At 43.2% G+C, this 20843-nt stretch overlaps 1 protein-coding gene and 1 pseudogene across 2 annotated transcripts in view; both read left to right on the top strand.

The window, feature by feature from the left end:
• PDLIM3 (PDZ and LIM domain 3) overlaps positions 1 to 20843 on the top strand; it is a 49663-nt gene that overhangs the window by 1574 nt on the left and 27246 nt on the right. The window lies entirely within an intron of this gene.
• Positions 11925 to 12081, top strand: LOC120925252 (annotated as a pseudogene).

The following is a 20843-nucleotide window of genomic DNA, read 5'->3' as shown; positions in this document are numbered from 1 at the left end:
CAGCAGGATAATCTAACCCCGAGTCAGACTCGGGAATACCGCCAGGCAGGTTAAGGCCGGGTTCACATACGTGCGGCCGTAGGGGTCCGGTGTGTTCCTGTACACCGGTTCAGGTGCGATTCAGGTCCAAATTTTAGACTGAATTTGCACCTGAACCGGACCCAAAGATGCACCGGACTGCGGCTACTCCGGACATGTATGAACAGGTTCCATTGAGAGCCGGTCACACTTGCCCGTCATGCGAATTTGATGCGGAAAACCACATCCAATTTGCTTATGTGTGAACCCAGCCATAAGAGCATTTTGGAGAAACTTACCGCAACTATTGACCATTTGCACCATACGTTCATGTAAAGTTACTTGATTACTAACTACCTTCTCTTTATGCTTTACAAATGAGAAATTCTACGTTTGACACCATGCGTATCAAGCATTGCACTGAGTGGGCTACTTCCTCAGAATTACATTTTGTCTGGAAAGATTTATAAACTGGCACACTTTTCTTTGCATGTTTATCCATACACACCATCCAATGGAATGATTAGCAGCTGTACGCCTTCTTCACATTAGAACTGCCGCACCCGCCATGCATTACTGGTCGTGACTGTGTATCACAAAATCTGTCCCCATTCACGCTTGTGCGACTTGTCATGCAACTTTGGACAACAACGTTTATTATGTTTTCCAATGATAACTATTCAAATATGTGCGACTTATGGGATTTTTAATTTATTTTAGAATCATACTTACCTAGGTAAATGGAGCATAGGTCCTTGCTTTGTGAACTGGTGAGCAGTCATGTTGGAACAGGAAGGGGGCATCCCCAAACTGTTCCCACAAAGTTGGGAGCATGAAATTGTCCAAAATGTCTTGGTATCCTGCCGCCTTAAGAGTTCCCTTCACTGGAACTAAGGGGCCAAGCCCAACCCCCAAAAAACAACCCTTCTCCAGCAAATTATTTGGACCAGTGCACAAAGCAAGGTCCATAAAGACATGGATGAGCGAGTTTGAGGTGGAGAAACTTGATTGGACTGCAAAGAGTCCTGACCTTAACCCGATAGAACACCTTTGGGATGAATTAGAGCAGAGACTGCGAGCCAGGCCTTCACATCCATTATCAGTGACTGACCTCACAAATGCTCTTCTGGAAGAATAGTCAAACATTCCCATAGACACACTCCTAAACCTTGTGGACAGCATTCCCAGAAGAGTTGAAGCTGTTTTAGCTGCAAAGGATGGGTCAACTCAATATTGAACCCTACGGACTTAAGTCCTGTACACACGACCGGGATTCCTGGCGGTAAAAAGCCAGCCAGAATCCCGGGGGGAAAACCGAGAACCTGCTTGGTAACTTTCCCCCTGTACACACCAGAGGTTTTCCCTTTGGGAAAACTGCGGTGACAGCTTTGGCCGGGAATCCCGGCCATGTGTATGCTCCACCGCAGTGTTTCCCATAGGGAAACTGCCGGGAAAAAGACTGCCTGGAATCGCGGCAGGAAAAAAAAGAAAACATGTTCTCACTTTTCCTGCCAGGATTCCCACGGTTTTCCTGTCCCAAGGGCGTTGGCCGTGAACTTGTCTTGCATAGAAAGAAAGAATTGTCGGCCAACAAACACAAAATTATGTGTTTTTTCAGCTCTTTAGCGCTACCCTTTGGGCAACTTCTGCTAATGTTGTGTTTTGGAGCATACACACGGCCAGTTTTCCCGACCAAAAGCTGGGACAGGAATACTGGTCGTGTGTACGAGGCATAAGATTGGGATACCATTAAAGTTCATATAAAGGCAGACATCCCAATACTTTTGGCAATATAGTGTACATTAGAAAAAAGTCTATTTACCCTGACCTGGCTCTGCTATCTCGAAGGGCTGTGTTAACCTCAAGACTGGTTGGAAAGAAATGCAAGCTTTTGCCAAGTAAAGTGATTCCCATATTTGTGATTTAGCGGTTTACCTGGGCTGTGGATTTAAATGGTTTTATTTACACATGAGGCTCTTACTGCGGCACCTCTGAAAGGCTATCTGTGGTTATATCACATTCAGAGGTGTTTGGCATGAGATGGCAATATGTTACTTCCCCACAGCCTGTTTTAACCCCGTAAATGGCAAAACATTGTGTGCATTGGAGATAATTGCAGCGCAGTTGCAACGCGCCCCTATTTGTCCATCGAACATGATGAGGGGATCATTTTACTGCAGCTGCAAAGCAAGGCGCACTGTCTTTGTAGATTAGGGTGGGGTGGTTGGGGGCAGTAAAAAAACATGCCTTAACCCCCCCCCCCTCCCCAATCGCAGGTGTGAATGAGCCCTAACACGGTCCACTCAGTCAGAGCTAAATGTATTCATACAGGAATAGCTGTAATGAACCTGGCAATCCCACTACATAAAATCCCTTGTTGCCAAGAATTAACTGTTTTAGGAAAACCCATTGCTTAGGTATATAAGTTTGCAAACCACCCACTGCTTACTTTCAGCCCTGGTTCACATTGCAGCGATTTGGCATGAGATTTGACAATAGCACCATCCAAATCGGTGCAATGCCGACTTTGTGGTGCCGCATCGATTCCCAAAAGTAGTTTCTGTACTACTTTTGGCGACTTTGGGGTGCAATTATAATAGAAATCTGTGCAGAAACCCACACAGATGCCTCTGAAATCGCCCGCGAAGTCAGGACTGACATGCGGGAATAAAATATGATTTCATTCCTGCTGTCAGTGTGAACCTAGGCTAAAACAGAGAGGGAAAAAAATGGTTCAGCAAGCATCCTATAACACTTGTAAGGATCTGTAATTGTAATGCAATTTATTACTTAAGGTAAATATTTGCTGACAAATTTTACTTGCTGCTTGTATATTAAAATATAACTTTAATTTAGTAAAACATTTTCTCTCTTCCTCATTTCCCAAAGCACCTTGGAACAGCTGTCTGTTCCATATTACCCCCCCCTTTTTTTTTCTCTTCTTTCCTTAAAAAAAAGCAGGCTTTTGTTTCATTGTTATTTTGGGGTTCTATTGCTTTTAGGGATATACTGCTTTTTATTTTATGTAAATAGGGTATTTTATTTTCAAGCATTGGTGCTCATTCACTTGTACAGGCAGTCCCCTGAGTTACTGCCTCATATGGAAGACAACAGGAAGTGAGAGGAAATCTAGGAAGGGAAATTCACTCCTGTAAAGCCTCATACACACGATCGGACTTCAGACAAACTTTTCCGTGGATTTTTGTTCGAAGGGTGTTGGCCATGAACTTGGTATGCATACACACGGCAGGACTTTTTCAGCAAACTTTCCCAAAATCATGTGGTTTTTCAGTTCTTAACCGCCACCCTTTGGTCAACTTCTGTATAGTTGTCTGATCTTTTGCATTGGTTCTGAGCATGCGTGTTTGTACTTTGGACTTAAGTCCGATGGATTTCTGTACACACGACAGGACTTTGCACCATAGGACTTTTGTTGCTGGACAGTTTGTCTGTTTGCAGAGCGAACATTTGTCCGATGAAAACCGAAAAAGTTTGTCTGATGGAGCGTGCGCACGGTCGGATTTTTGGAAAAACCTGCTCATTTTGAAGTTTTTTGTCAAAAAGTCCTATCGTGTCTGTATGGGCCTTAAAGGGTTTGTAAAGGAATTTTTTTTTTAATCTTAATAGCAGTGCTGTTTTCATGTCCTCATTGTTCGTTTTTGCTTTCAAGTTGCTGTAATTCTTCTCTGATCTCCACACTTCCTGGTTGTCTGTTTCCTGATAACCACAGTGCTGGGAGCTTTCTCTCTGTGGTCACTAATCAAGGAGGTGTGATTACTGTGTGTCTAAAACCCCTCAGCACCAATCAGTTTCGTTTTCCAAACCATCACTGCCCTGTATTGGCTCTGTGGCTCTGTACATCACAGAAGCAGGAAACAACATGCAAAAACGAAACTAGAAACTACAGGTACATTATATGATTGATTTTTATCTATTTTTAATCATTTTTAAAATGAATCAGTTAACTATTATGTATCTATACCCTGTAAACAGTAATTTCAGCAAAAAAAAAATTCCTTTACAACTCCTTTAAGAGTTATCATGGGAAAAGGTACCTCCACTGATGCTTTATCACCAATCCTTGTCTCCACAACAACCCACAATTTTCAAAATCCAACTATGGTAGGGACAGAAGGTGAGGTGAAATCTTCTGGACAGGACACAGGCCGCAAAACAAACATTGCAGGGGTGTTAACCCTTCCCTATGCTATCCAAAAAACGTAAAAATATTTTTTTTTGTCTGGCGTTACACCTAAGAAAATTACCTACTCCAACTTGCATACAAACTCAACTTATGAACAAACCTACAGAACCAATCTTGTTTGTAACCCGGGGACTGCCTGTAGTTGACTCTGTTTTTGGAGCTGCTTTTTGTTTGCAGCATACCTTGTTTGAAAGATTGAAACTGTCATGCCGCTGGTCGTATTTTACACAACTCTATCAACTGAGGGCTGATGCCTTTAATTCTTGTTGGAAAACACCTGTCTGTGCCTTGGTTCTCTGCATTTGTACCTTTTCTTGCTGATTAAAGCTGTCCTGATGCTGGCAAATTTCTATAAAACGTATAAACACAGGTATAAAACCAGGTCAGTGTCAGGAAGCTGGCCATACATGGTTCAGTTTTTCATTTAGGCAGAGGGCTGATTACCAAAAACCGGAACCGATTACGCCAGTCAATGCTAAACAGGCCGAATTTCAATCCATTTGAACAGACCTCTTAAGCCTCATACACATACAGACGGCAGAACTTTTTCAGCCAACATTCACAAAACTACGTGTTTTTTCTGCTCTTTAGCGCCACCCTTTGGGCAACTTCTGCAAATGTTGTCTTATGGATAGCATTGGTGCAGAGCATGTGTGTTTGTACTTTAAATTTTAGTCCGACAGACTTGTGTACATACGATCAGATAATCTGTTGGAAACATTTGTTTTTGGACAATTTGAGAGTATTACATCCAACATTTGTTGTCGGAAATCCCAACAACAATTGTTCGATCGAGCATACAGACGGTCAGATTATCCAACAAAACACATCCATCGGACAATTGTTGTCGGAATATCCGATCGTGTGTACGGGCCTTTAGAAAAAAGCTGTAGCACCGATCTGTGTATCCTGACAGTGGAGAAGTTCCCTTTTGATGGTTCTTTAACCACTTGACCACCAGGCACGTAAACCCACTTAATAACCAGACCAATTTTCAGCTTTCGGTGCTCTCACATTTTGAATGACAATTACTCAGTCATACAACATTGTACCCAAATTAAATTTTCGTCCTATTTTTCACACAAATAGAGCTTTTTTTTGGTGGTATTTAATCACTGTTGTGTTTTTTATTTTTTGCACTATAAGAGAAAAAAGACTGAAAATTCTGTAAAAAAAAATAATTTTTCTTTGTTTCTGTTATAAAATTTAGCAAATTTAGTATTTTTTCTTCATTCTTTTGCATAATGTGAAAGATGAAGTTATGCCGAGTAAATAGATAGCCAACATCTCACCCTTCAAAATTGCACACGCTCGTGGAATGGCGCCAAACTTTGCTACTTAAAAATCCCCATAGGCGACGTTGCAGGGTATTGTGGGGTATTGCAGAGTATTGTGGGGTATTGCAGAGTAGTGTGGGGTATTGCAGAGTAGTGTGGGGTATTGCAGAGTGGTGTGGGGTAGGGGGTAGTATATGTATGGGGCAGGGATGGCTGAGCAGGGATGGATGGCTGGATCTGTGACTGCATTTGTCACAGATCCAGCCCACAGCACTCGTGCTGCATCCGCTCTCTCCCCTCTCCTCTCACACTGTACCGTTCGGTACAGAGAGGGGAGGGAGGAACCGGTGTCATCACATGACGCCGGTTTGTTTACAAGTGATCGCTCCGTCTTTGGCTATCAGCGGCGATTTACCGTGATCCGTGATGCCGGACCCGGGGGTCACGGACATTCCCGTGTGCGCGCCCCATGGGGCGCGCGATTCTGGGAGGACATCCATGGACGTCCTCCCAGAGTTAAGCGACCGCCTTGTAGATGTATATCGTCTATAGGGCGGTGAGTAAGTGGTTAACCTAGGTTCACATTTGTGCGTCCACAGACATTGCGTGTGATTCTCACCCGCTCTGCGGGACTGATCGCATGCAATGCCTGTGCAATGTGAGTTCAGCCATACAGTTGCATTGAATTCACACAAAAAAGGTGCATGGACTTTTTTCCCCCCGTACTGAAATCGGATTGAATGTGTGTTCTCCCCTATGCGATCCATTTCCTGTGTGAGTTCACAGTTCGTACGAACCGATCTGGGGGTGTGATTAACAATGTATGGCACCCACAGTGGTTCGCAGAGGGCAGTATGAACTGTAATCGCGCTGGTTCCCGCATCGCACAAGTGTGAACCAAGCTCAATATGCGATAAGATGCATATTGATGAAAAATGCCTGTCATCGCTAATAACGGACGTAAAAATTCCTGAAAACATACAGGGAAAGGTGAGAATCCAGCCTTATCAAAGTTTTCAGTACCTATTGTAGATTCTTATGTTTGCTGGGTTTATTGCGTCCTAAATTAGCATCATAACAAGAACAAGGTATCTACTTGTTTCCAGATGGACAAGGCCATCCAAATTTTAGTTCCCACAGTATAAACATAACTTGATTATTAACAGCTGAACTGTATTATGCATTTAGGATCACTTAATTAAGCGATCTTTAAAAATAGATTCTGTGACGACAAGTTGACAAAATGAATGATGTGCTTTTATAATTCAGGCTTTACATTTGAAGGAAACATTTGCTTTATTGGCTACTGTACTTCTTGATAAAGCTGAATTGCACACAAAAGCCTATCCTGTCCAAGATAAAATATCAGCTGTTGTCTGAAGGAAGGATTAGCACTTAGTTAACTTATGTATTGAATTCCAGAATGTATTTCTTGTTTTATGTGCTAAGTCTGCTGAGTGCCTGCACACACTTATCATACAAGACCGTATTTATTTAACACATGGGGAGATACACGCACAAAAGAAGTGTCCCTAGATTTAGTTTCACAAGAACTTTTCACATTCTGTTTTATAAATATGCAACAGCAAGCTCAAATATTTGTGTTATCCGTTTGTGTATTTATAGAAAAAAAAAATATATAGAAGATCTAACAGTGGTCTCAAACTGGTGGCCAGCTGTTGCGAAACTACACGTCCCATCATGCCTCTGCCTGTGGGAGTCATGCTTGTAACTGTCAGCCTTGCAATGCCTCATGGGACTTGTAGTTTTGCAACACCTGGAGGGCCGCCAGTTTGAGACCCCTAATGTAAGGGCTCATTCACACCAGGTGCAGTGAACTGCACTGGGAAGCATTTTTCAGGGCTGTTCCAATGCATAGACAAAGCAAGTTACCTTGGTTAGGGCATGAAGTAATTTTTTTCCTATGCCTGCCAATCAGTGATGCCCATTGTGGGCACTGATTGGCATCCATTGCGGGCACTGATTGGCATCCATTATTTGTGTCATCCCTGGTGGTCTAGGGTGGCATACCTTTGTTTTACATCCCTGGTGGTCTAGTGGCATCCTCGGGTGGCATACCTTTGTTTTACATCCCTAGTGGTCCAGTGGGCATCCTTGGGGGGCTGTGCTGATAATCCATCAGCACAAACCCCCCTGTCAGCGGAGCAGCCGATCGGCTCTCCTCTACTCGCGTCTGACAGACGCGAGTGAGGAAAAACCGATTACCGGCTTTTCCTGTTTACATTGTGATCAGCCGTGATTGGACACGGCTGATCATGTGGTAAAGAGTCTCCGTGAGAGACTCTTTACCTAGATCGGTGTTGCGGGGTGTCAGACTGACACCCTGCAACAACGATCGCCGCGATGCGCACCCCCGGGGGCGCGCAGCGGCTCAATATCCTGAGGACGTCCACTCAGGATATTGAAACCACTTTGCCGACGTCAATCTGTCATTGGCGGGCGGCAAGTGGTTAAGGTAACAAACCTTGAAGCTTTAGAACCACTTTGAAGTGTATTTACAGTGGTTATAGAAAAGAATCACCCATTTTAAAATAATCACATTATATTCCTTTGCAGCCTGATATGAAGACAGTTTTTGTTCTATATAGCTGTAATTACTCAGTCCATTTTATAACATCCAAGTGAAAGATATAACACCAACATGTCAGAATTCTTCTTCTTTTTTTTTTTTTTTAAAAGCAAAATCACTCAGTTGGAAAAAGGATCACCCCCTTGTCTCACTATTTTGTTGAACCACCTTTTGCTTTAATTACTGTATGTCTCTACAGCGGTCCCCGGATTACGAACCCGTTAGGGACTTTCCTCCTGTTTGTAGATCGAAAATGTTCGTAAGTCGGCCGCGCATGCGCAGACCGGTAATTATGGACATTTCCAATGTTTTCCGATGTTCCGTCGAATGGCGTTTTGCGGACATTTCCAGAGGCTCGGTCTGCGGAAAATGGCAGAGGGTCCCCGCAGCGCCCAGTTCGTAAGTAGGAGAAGCTCTTAACTCAGGCGTTCGTAAGTCTGGGACCCCCTGTACTATCTTTGCACCTCTAGACTTCGCAATATTAGCCCACTCTTCTTTGCAGAACTACTCAACTTCAGTTAAATTTGTGAACTGCAGTATTCAAGTTATTACACTGGGGTTTAAGTCTGGGCTCTAACTGGGCCATGCAAGCACATTTAACTCTTTCTCATTCAACCACTGTGTGGTCATTTTTGCTGTGTGCTTTAAGTCACTGTCATGTTGGAAAGGTAAACCTTCTTCCCACTGACAACTTTTTGGCAGAGACCAGCAGATTTTTTTTTTCTATCCTGACAAGTACTCCAGTCTCTGCTGCAGAGAAACACCCTCATAACCGCATATTACCACCTCCATGCTTAACTGTAAAAATTGCATTATTTAGATGGTGAGCTGTATTGGATTTACGCCAGACATAGCGTTTGTTGTTGAGGACAAAGAATACAATTTTTGTCTCATCTGGCCATAACACCTTTTTCCATGTGGTCTCAGAATCTTCAAACTGCATTTTGACTCCATGTGGCCTTTCTTGAGGAGTAATTTTTTTTTATTGCAACCCTCCCATACAAGTTACATTTCAGGAGAATTTGTGATATTGTTGTCACATGCACACAATGATCACTCATTGGCCTCTTGGTAGCCTCTCTGACCAGTTTCCTCCTGGCTCTTTTATCCAGTTTGGAGCAAACATCCTGATCCAGGTAGGGTCTGTGTTGTATAAAATACATTCCACGTCTTAATAACAGATTCACTGTGCCTCTAGGCATTGATAAAGCCTTTTAAAAAATGTTGTATCCATCTTGTGACTTGTACTTGTCCACAACATTATCTGGAAGATATTTTGATAGTGCCTTGCTACCCATAGTTGATTGTTTGCTTCAGTTGCACTACCAGGGAAAGACATGCTCCAGGAAAGCTCTTTTCATGCTGAGCTAATTATAATGACCACAGCTGATCACAGTTGAAAGTCAAATGGCTTTTCAAGGGAAAGACATTTCAATGTAAATTAAGCTATTCCTGTAGAAAAAAAAAAGATTAAGTATAACAATTAGGAAGTTTTCATTTATACATCAATAGCTAAGACTGGTGTTAAATTCCTGGCCACACTTGTAGAAGATGATTAGCTACACCTGATTTTTTAGGGTGGGGTGATCCCTTTTCCAACACAGTAAGGGCCCTTTCACACGTACGGACAGTATGTCCGCATTTTCATCCGTCCGTTTGCAAATGAAAACGGGACATACATGGGTCCCTATGTAATTACGGGTGTCAGCGGATGACCATCCGCTGACACCCGTAATTGTCCGCCTCTGCAAAGATCCGCATTTGCAGGCGGAAGAAAACCCTATTTTTCTTCCGTCTGACGGATCGGATCGAATGAACACGGACATACGGTCCGTGTTCGTCCGATCGTTCATAGGGGAGAGCGGAGGAAAGACAGGGCGGTCCCTGCACAGTGTGCGGGGACCGCCCTGTCAGCTGCCAGCTCAGCGGGGATTTTACGGAGGATCCCCGCTGAGCTTTTGAGGGCACACAGAGCAGATCAGTACTGATCCGCCCGTGTGAAAGGGTCCTAATTCTGCTTTTGCTTTTTTGCAATTTTTTTCTGACATGTTGGTGTTATATTTTTCACTTGGATGTTATAAATTATACAGCTGGATAAAAAAAAACTGTGTCTGTCTTCATTTCAGGCCACAAAATAACAAGATTAGATTATTTTAAAGATGAGTAATTATTTTCTATATCCACTGTATGGTCAAAATGTAAAATGAAATCATATATTAATCTCCACGTTGTTCCCCTTTACCAAAAATGCATGCATACGGGACATCTGTAGAGAGGAGGGGCGGGGCACAGAGTGGAGTGGAGGAGATTGCGTTCTCACTGTTGACAACAGAACTGACAGGGAGAGGGTGGAGGAGGGGGGGAGGGGGAGATGCAGAGACCCACAGAGGAGAGCTGGCATGACGGAGGCATGTGAACTGACCACACTTTTATGGCTCAGCAGCCATGATATACGTGGTCAGCTCACAGAGGGAAAGTCAGGACCAGGCAGGATCAACCAGGTAGTGTAGAAGATAGAAAGGGGCAATTGAAAAGGTAAAACCACTATACTACAGCTTGTACCTTAAAGGGACAGGAGCATGATTTTTTTTGTTGGGGGGGGGGGGGAGTAAAAATCACTTTAAGTAGTGGGGAGGTGAAGGAAAGATTTGTCCTAATTTGTTCCTACATAAGCAAAGCACAGGTTCATTTTAAAGTCATTCTACTCTTCACTGACCAATTTTCTGGCCCTAGCTGTCATGTAGGGTTGGAAAAAAAACATTAGATTGTCTAAACTTTGATCAGATTGACTTGGAACATAAAACAGGATAAGGTTATGTATTGAATATATATATATATATATATATATATATATATATATATATATATATATATATATATATATGTATATGTATATATATTTATTTATTTATCCAATTTTGAACATATAATCATGGATACAAAAATTTGTAATCGAATCTGGTGTAAATAGTTGTTTAAACTCAAAGAAAAAAGCAGATGTAAGTGCTCAGACATTTAGCTCAGTTTACACCTTTCAGTATGTAGATGACATTTCGCAAACGGGGCTTGCCTTACGAGCCACGGCAGATCAAATGTAATGTTGCTGCTGAAGCGGGATGCCCTTGTGAGAGGAATGAGGTGATGTTATCACAGATCTGAATAACTGTACTGAGGGAGCACTGACAGGGTCATCTATCCGTGTGCACCTGCTATGCAGCTGACAGGGTCTGAACATTAAATCTTTAGCTCCCTTCAACTCTTTCTGACGTAACACATTTGCACTCTGTCTACCTAATAATAGCAACAGGAAACCAAAGGGAAAGCCATTTCAATGTAAATGAAGCTATTCCTGTAGAAAAAAAAGATTACGTATAACAATTAGGAAGTTTTCATTTATACATCAATAGCTAAGACTGGCGTTAAATTCCTGGCCACACTTGTAGAATGTACGAATGCTATAGAGCTACCCTTTACTGCACAGTAAATCGTTTGACCCCAAAACTCAAACCAATTTGTATTTTCTCAGGTAAAGTGGGAATGGATTAGACCCATTATCTGTTTTTAAGGGTACGTTCAGACTGAACGTGGTTTTGAAATTGTGCGAGTTCAGCTGAACTCGCACAATTTCAAACCTGCATTTCAGTGTGATTTCAAGGGTGATTTGAAAGACATCTGTGCGGGTTCAAAAGCAGTGAAGGAACTATTTTTGGAAATCGGTGCGGCATTGCACCAATTGGGACAGCAATAGCAATAGACTGCACATTTATGCATTTATATATTGTTAGGAACCTGCAAAGCATTGCACCCACAATCAGCAGATCATGAGTGTAATGCCATCGCTTCTCGCCCTTTTGGCTAAGATCAAGTGTAGTATCTGTTCTTATCAGTTGCCAGTAGGTGGTGCTATGCTGACCGTCCCCAGTACACGGCGAGGTGAAAAGGGATTGCGGTCGGCGGACGCTGATCCTGCTGGCGTGGAGGTAAGAGCCTTCTGATCAGGACAGAAAGGCATGAGGTCGAAGCTGGAGGGCTGGGCCCCTGGCCTGGATTTGGTGGTGCCTGCCCCAGTCAGTTGTTCGGGAGAGAACCCTTGCTCCTCTTTTCGTTGGGAGGAGCGGTTAGTATTTCCCGAACGTGATTAGGTGGGAGGGATGGGGGTTGTGGGAGTAGACTACTGAGGTGTGCTCTCCCCAATCTCTCCTCCTACCTTCCTGGCTGGGAAGGGTGCTGCTGGTCCTGGCCGGGGGTTCAGGGTCCGTTGAAAAGCCTGTGGAGATAGTGCCCCTGGAGTGGCAGTCCAGGGGTGCCATACATTGCACGAGTGTGTGAGGGGCACTCATCGTGTGGCACCATGGTCACGATCTCCACAAACACACTTTTTAACACCTATCTCTAGGGCCAAGCCTTTTGGCTAGGACCAGGGGAATTTTTGGCCGGCCATCGTATTGCACGGTGGCCACTTTCCACTCACCTCTCCCACCTTCCTTTTCCCCCCACTTTCTTTTTTATTTTGCCCGTTTGTCACTTTTATGTCTTTTTCCGTTGGTGCACTTTTTGTACACCTTTGTGTGTGGCGAGTAGGGTGCTGGTCCTCGGGCCTGCTCTGAAAGTCTTGGGAGTGGGCGGACATGGCCTTCTGGCTTAGTTCGCCTGCTCTCATGGGGTCTCCCTTCGGAGGAGCCTCACCGAGGAGGGTTCTGTTTCGGCAGACCCTCTACGGATGTTGGGTCCGTGTGGCTTTGGCTGCACGGACCACAGATTATTCGAGTCCCTGCCAGGAGCCCAACGCCCCGGGGCATCAGAGTTGGGTCCTTTTCGGAGGACCAATTGACGATGCATCCATCACAGTTTTTTGTGTCACTCTTTATGTGTGTGCACATTTTTCCTGCAGAGGGTGAAGTTTTTGGGTTGTGTTATGCACGCCACAGGCTTTTCAATAGAAAACATTTGTGTAATGCCATGGTCTTGCAGAATGTCTGTGTAGCTGTCTGCTTGTACCTCCGATATGAGCAGGAAGTTACTGAATGACCAGAAGCTCAATGAACTACCTAGAGCAGTCAACAGTGCAGTGGTAGTTCATTAACCACTAGCCGACCAGCCACCGTCATTATACGGCGGCAGGTCGGCTCTCCTGGGCGAGAGCCCGTAGCTATACGTCCTATCGTATAGCCGCCACTAGGGGGCCCCCCCCACAGTAAGAACACACCCAGGCATACTTAACCCCTTCCCCGCCCCCTAGTGTTAACCCCTTCACTGCCAGTGGCATTTTTATAGTAATCTAATGCATTTTTATAGCACTGATCGCTATAAAAATGCCAATGGTCCCAAAAATGTGTCAAAAATGTCCGAAGTGTCCGCCATAATGTCGCAATACCGAAAAAAAAATCGCTGATCGCCGCCATTACTAGTAAAAAAAATATTAATAAAAATGCCATAAAAATACCCCCTATTTTGTAAACGCTATAACTTTTGCGCAAACCAATCAATAAACGCTTATTGCGATTTTTTTTACGAAAAATATGTAGAAGAATACGTATCGGCCTAAACTGAGGAAAAAAAAAGTTTTTTTATATATTTTTGGGGGATATTTATTACAGCAAAAAGTAAAAAATATTAATTTTTTTTTAAATTGTCGCTCTATTTTTGTTTATAGCGCAAAAAATAAAAACCGCAGAGGTGATCAAATACCACCAAAAGAAAGCTCTATTTGTGGGAAAAAAAGGACGCCAATTTTGTTTGGGAGCCACGTCGCACGACCGCGCAATTGTCAGTTAAAGCGGCGCAGTCCCGAATCGCAAAAAGTCCTCTGGTCTTTGGGCAGCAATATGTTCCGGGGGTTAAGTGGTTAAGAACTACAAACTGACAGCTGCAAAGGCTAATTTTCATGTCCACAAAACATTAAATGAATGACACCGCCATGCGGGTGGATCTCCACACGGGCATGTTTTTGTTGTGACAGCGAGCAGGGGAAGAGGATGCCCGCTCACTGTCAAAATGGGGGACCAGGGCCGGGCATCTGTAACATGTTACACTCTGAATATAGGTGCATCTTACAAAAGGTGAACGTATCCTTTAAACATTATTTGAGTTTAAAGAAAATAGGCCGCCAGATATGATTTTTAGCCAATTCTTGCTTAACTGGATAAAATTTGAGCCATTGGATAAAATTTGAGCACCACTCGGCTTGACAAAAGTTGATGATTCAATTGACTTTTGCAAAAGTACCAGGATGACAAAATTAAAGACCAAACAGTGACTGCATCCAGTCAGATGCAGCCACTGAGTATTCTGACAGCTGGCTGTCAGTATAAAATAACTGCCACAGGATGGAGTATTTTGTTAAGCCTCATACACACGACCGGTTTTCTTGACAAAAACCAGCAAGAAAACTGCTTTTTGCTGAGATTACCGTTCGTGTGTACGAGGCATTCAGGTTTCTCGTCATGAAATCTGGCTAGAATCTCGACGAGAAAAAAAGAGAACCTGCTCTCTTTTCTCGTCGGCCGGTTTCCCGACGAGAAACCCGAGAGTGTGTATACTTACCTGTCGCCGTGGAAACCTGCGCATGCTTGAAATGACTTTGACGCATGTGCGGTAGCTTCCACGGCATAGGTAGGGTGAAGCAAGATGGCGGCAACGGCATCGAATGTGACGAGCGCATGCTCATCGTACGCAATGACTTTACTGCGTTCTTTCCTTCTTTTGCGGCTCTTTTGAAACGAAAGTCTGTACACTCGGACAGCAAGAGTTTCTTGCCAAGAATCTCGTCTGGGAAAACGACGGGTTTATCCTGACGAGATTCTCAGTCGTGTGTACGAGGCTTTAGAGTTCAAAAAGCCTACAAGTGAATGGCCAACTTTAGGAATAGATCACACCAGAACAAGTGCAAACACAATTTCTTGTACTGTGTGTGTACATTTCTACCATCCTTTTAATTGAAGTATGGCCAAATTAAAGGCAATGCATGTGAAATGCAACTTGGAGGATTTTTCCAACAATGTAATGCACCAATGGTAATGAACCATTGTAGACTCAATTTAACATTCTTTGTGTGCATTGTGCTTGTGCTGGGAAAATAATACTAAAATGTATGACATGGCATCTAGCATGTACCCTTAGAGCAGTGGTTCTCAACCTTTCTAGTGCCGTGACCCCTTAACAAAATTTCCCAAGTTGTGGGGACCCCTAACAAAAAAAAATTATGTTGCGTGGGTTGCCAGCACCCAAGGCAAGACAAGTAATCTGCACCCCTAACCTACGGACATTTTAACGCTACCTGAGTCCCTTCCACCCGTACAGTATTAATACCCCTTATGGTACAATTTAGGATGTACCACTCTGTTCTCCTTTCTTTACTTCCCCATCCATTTCTCTAGCCTTCTTTCTTGTTCTCTTATTCTTTCCCTTTTTCTTTGTTCCTCCCCCTCTTTTCCTCTCCCTTCCATGTATTCTCTTTTTATTCCTTCTCTTACTCCTTGGTGGGGGGAGGGGGGAATGGGATGAGTGGCAGTGCTGGGAGGGGAGTTCTGATCAGCCAACTTAGGTGCTCTTGATCAAGGTCATCTGCTGATTTGAGAACTGCAGTGGGCACTATTAATGGCAACTATAATCACAGGTAGAGTTACTCACTGTGTCTCCGGCTCTGTGGTGCCTCGCAGCAGTTAGACTGCCTTAGAGGATAACTAAAATGGTAACTGATTAGCCCCATTGTGTCCCTGGTAACAAGTGCCTATAAGGGCTCTTGACACAGCATGTTCAAGATAATTGCCAGTCATCGATGTGCGCAGCCTATTGCATTAGGGTGTGCACCCTAAAGCTCAAACACATGTCTGCGTGTCGACATATACCCGGCACATTGATATCTCTGCCTGCACAGTGAAAGAGAAGTGCGTAAACACTTCTCTTATGGCAGAGCCGGTAAGAGGGAGATCTTTCCCATCTTGCTGCCAGCACACAGAGGGATAATGCTAATTGGGTGATTAGGGTGTGCCCAGGCACATCCGACACACCCTGTGTGCATGCCAATGTTGTCAGTGTTTTATTTTCTGCATACTCCGTATGCTGTAATTGTGCATATTATCCAGTAGTTGCCACTACACACACACACGTGAGAAAAAGAAAAAGGGGCATGGGTGCTCAGCAAAGCAACAAAAATATACAATCCAAAAGATAGGACAGTTGATAGGACAGTTAACTTTAGATCCTGCTAAAATTGCTTGTAGTGGTGTGCATTACCAAGCATTGTATTTTCTAATTTTCTAGCACTGTATTTTTTGTATGATGTCACAATTTTCCTCTGCTAGATGCATTAATAAAAAATAAAAAAAACATTGCAAAGCATTGGTATGGTTGGAAAGCATAGAAGTACAGGAAAATACAAGCAAATCGATTTTGGGAAAAATCGGTGGCAAAAACAGGCACCACTGAAAACTGATGTGCTGCCACTACTATTACATTTTGTTACAGCAGAAAAAAAAATGTGCTGTAAGGCTCTTGCTAAGAATAAGCCATCGGTTCTTACTAAATTGGATAATTAGAGAAGGAACCCCAGTTGGCATCGCTATAGCACCCTGCACTTACATGTAATGATGCAGAGGATGTGCACATTTTATCACAAGTGCCACTTCCTGCATGATTGAGGGCTGCCCACCAAAGGACTGAAGACATTGGTAAAAAAAAGGAATAAAATCACTGTGAAGGGGAGTCCAGAGTTGGCCTTCAAATCTCAGGAGGCTTTCAACTATGAACATCCCACACAGAGTGTATTTTTAGCCATGTGCAGGCCTACTGTCTTCTTGAAAATATCCAGAAACATCCAAATAGCTTGAAGAAATGGATCCTCTTCAGACGTTTTGGAAAAATTTAAAAAGGCTGGCATTGTTAAATCATAGAATTTCTATGTCAAGCAAAGATAGAAATATTCATAACACAATCTAAATCATTTTGACATCCTGTGCAGCCTTTGCAAAAGCCCATGGTTAATTTTCATTTGTGAGTGCATGTTTTGCCATAAAGGCCGACCATAGACGGTTCGAATCAGGCAAGAAAAGGATGAGATTCGAACCATGTATGGGCAGGCTGAATGTACCAAGTCAATCTATCAACGTGGGTACAACCAGCCTGCTGGATCTCGCCTATGATTATCACTAGCGGCTGGTATAGCTGCTAGCAAAAATAATCTCTGGGCGGGGGAAGCTGAATACAATGGCTCATCAGGAGGCATTTCCCTGTCAACACTGTCTGTGTTGATGGGGGAATCCAGCAAATTTCTTTATAATTTCTGTGGTTGCAGGAAAGAAATTCACACCATGTATGGCCTCCCTAGGGAAATGAATAAAATTCCAATGCTGGCCTCCTACAAAGTGCTAGTTGCCAGGTTGTCTCTAGATTGAGTACTTGTGAGCAACACAAAGTCAGAAAAGTAGTGGTTAGCAATAGTGGACTACATTTTCTCCCAAGACAGTAGTTTATGTAGTTTAGATGTAAGTAGAAGTGTATTTATAAAGTATCTAGTTTAGGAAACATGCAGAACTGTATGTATGTAGTCTACAAAGCTTTTACGGTGTCTTGTAAGGGTATGTCTAGCAATATGTAGACAAGTTGAGCACCATTAATAAAGCCTGAACCAGTATCTATTCCTGAATATTTTGGAAAATTTTCGCAATTCGCCTCTACCCCAGTGGTCTCCAAACTGCAGCCCCTGGGGCTGGATGCAGTCCTTTGCTTGCCTTTATCTAGCCCTTGGGGCACTATTCCATCCACTGACACCAACGATGTGGCATAATTCCTGTCGCTAACACCAGCAAAAGAGCACTATTCCTCCCACTGACACCAACATAAGGGCACAATTCCTTCCATTGACACCATCGATGGGGCACAATTCCTTCCATTGACACTATCGATGGGGCACAATTCCTTCCATTGACACCATCGATGGGGCACAATTCCTTCCATTGACACCATCGATGGGGCACAATTCCTTCTATTGACACAGACGATGGGGCACAATTCCTTCCATTGAGACCATAGATGGGGCACAATTCCTTCTATTGACACAGACGATGGGGCACAATTCCTTCTATTGACATTGATAATGGGGCACAATTCCTTCCATTGACACCAACGATGGGGCACAGATCCTTCCATTGACACCAACGATGGGGCACAATGCCTTCCATTGGCCCCCAATGATGGAGCACAATTCCTTCCACTGACACCAAGGATGGGGCACAATTCCTTCCGACACCAAGGATGGGGCACAATTCCTTCCACTAACACCAAAGATAGAGCACGGTTTACTCCCGCTGTATGCCAGGACATTTTGTAGACCTGCTGGCCCTAGTCTGGCCCCCCTAAAGTCAGAAAACTGGCCTTTTGTTAAGGAAGTTTGGAGACCCATCCCTTACCCTATTTACCTCAGTGCCTAACCCAAAGCTTCCAAAACTACAACATGCACCATAGTGTCATCAGACTGGATGCTGATTTTCTATCCATTCTCTACACCAAAGCATCAAATAAGTAACAGACAACATGTGGAGTCACAATGACCCCCATGGTGAGAAATCCTAATGTTACCAAGACACCTGTTATTTATAGTTGTCAGCACACCATGCCTCGCTCTGCATGTGTTATAAGGAGACAGAGATAGACCTACACCAAAGGAGATTCTTTTTAACAACACAAAGTATGATGGGATCAGCGCTGTGCTAGAGTGTAAACACGTGCTATAAAAACCTCCCTGAATCATGTTAATTACAGAGTTCAAAAAAAGTACAACTTCAAGGGGGTAGTGTATCAATGAGAGGTGAAATTAACCATTTTTTTAAGGCATCATGCACACAGAGCTTAAAGAAACACCACTGTTACAGACGTTGAATGTTTTTTTTTTTAGTCTGTAAAATCACCTCCATGTAAGCCTAATGCCGCTTACAGAAGATCGGACATTCCGACAACAAAACCGTGGATTTTTTTCCGACAGATGTTGGCTCAAACTTGTCTTGCATACACATGGTCACACAAATGTTGTCGGAAATTCTGAACGTCAAGAACACGGTGATGTACAAGATGTACGACGAGCCAAAAAAATGAAGATCAATAGGCAGTGCGGCTCTTCTGTTTGATTCCGAGCATGCGTCAGACTTATTGGAAGAGGAGCATTTACATGTAGAAAAAAACCCTCACCAAAGGCACATTCAGGGGAACTGAACTGAAGAGCAGAAAAAATGCAAAAAGTCTAAATGCGCATACACTTTTGACACATCTGGATTTTGAAAGTTAATGCATTCCAATGGCCAGAATTAATATCTGACCAATAAAATGCATTAATGCTCAAATGCTAGACAAACCCAAACGCATGTGCAGTACATGGCTTTTATCGTATTTTTTAAAGCAGCTTTTTCCTGTCAGGAGTTCTGGAGATCAGAGGGGATTAAACAGACATCCTGTATGCATGTGGCCTAAATGTCCAATCATACAGAATGGAATTTGATAAAATAAGAATTTTTCTTACTTATGATTTGATGTCTAAAGTACAATTATAGGCATCTTTTTTTTTCGTTTTGGGCAAAGTAAAAATAGATTAGAACACCTGTCAGTTTTTATTGCTGTCTGTGCCCCCGTTAAGGAGATTCATCCTCTCTATGTGTCCTGTTTACCATTATTACTGAAAGTGAAAGTACATAAAAATCCTAAATTTTGGGTTTGTCTTTAGAAATATAATAGAGGGGAAATCTTCCATTGGGGACACTAGTCCTGGTGAACTGGGGGCCCCCAAGGGATTCCCTTAATTTTCCAGGATTTTCTCATTTCCTCTTTTGGCTATGGGACAGGAATTGAAAGGAAATCTCCCAAATGGGACACAAATGGCAAAAAATAAACCGAAAGGGCTTTAAAAAAGGTTTTAGCTATAACTCTATTTTAAAGCTGAGCTTTTAAATGCAAGCAGTGTCGTTACCTAAATTTTACTTGGTATGGACTGGTTGCAGTTAGAGATTGTAACCCGATCATCTTGTTCAGAGAAAGACTGGACGTGTCCTATGCCATGGGGATGTTCCGTCATAAAGTTCTTTGAGCAAATGTAACTGCTTTTAAGGTAGATACCATCAGCTCCAGATTGCATGGAGCTCTGTAGGGAAGACCAACACAGAAGTTGTCAAACCTGATTCTGCAGTTTCGTCCAGTTCTCCTGGCAGGAGAAAACCATAGTCTGAATGGTATCCAGGAGACTTAATTTGCAGGATCTAGCCAAAGGCCTCCAGCATATGCAGAGTAAATGACATCCGATAAATGGAATACCTATCGGACAAAGAAGTTCTAGAACTGGTGCAATAACTTTTGTGAATGTTCTGAGAACCAAGACAACGTCAAAAAGAAAAGTAACAAACTGATAGTGGGTGATTTCCAAAGTGTCTAGATCTATAAATACACATCACTCAATAGCTCCTGACAGGTCTTTTCAAAGTAGAAAGACAATAACTGAATGAATATGTTCCATCTGAAATATTAGAGGTTGTACGAAGGGAAAGGGTGTCCAAAATGGCTTGAAAGACACTTATGAGCCTCAGGCCCCGTACACACGACCGAGTTTCTCGGCAGAATTCAGCCAGAAACTCGATCGGAGCTGGATTCTGCCGAGAAACTCGGTCGTGTGTACACTTTTCAGCGAGGAAGCCGACGAGGAACTGTTCTCTATTTCCTCGCTGTTCAATGAGGAAAGTCGGCCCGCCGAGATCCTCGGCGGCTTCAACACTGAACT

The sequence above is a fragment of the Rana temporaria genome, chromosome 1, assembly GCF_905171775.1.
Source record: "Rana temporaria chromosome 1, aRanTem1.1, whole genome shotgun sequence".
Classification (NCBI taxonomy): Eukaryota; Metazoa; Chordata; class Amphibia; order Anura; family Ranidae; genus Rana; species Rana temporaria.
This window is presented reverse-complemented; position numbering and strand designations above follow the sequence as displayed.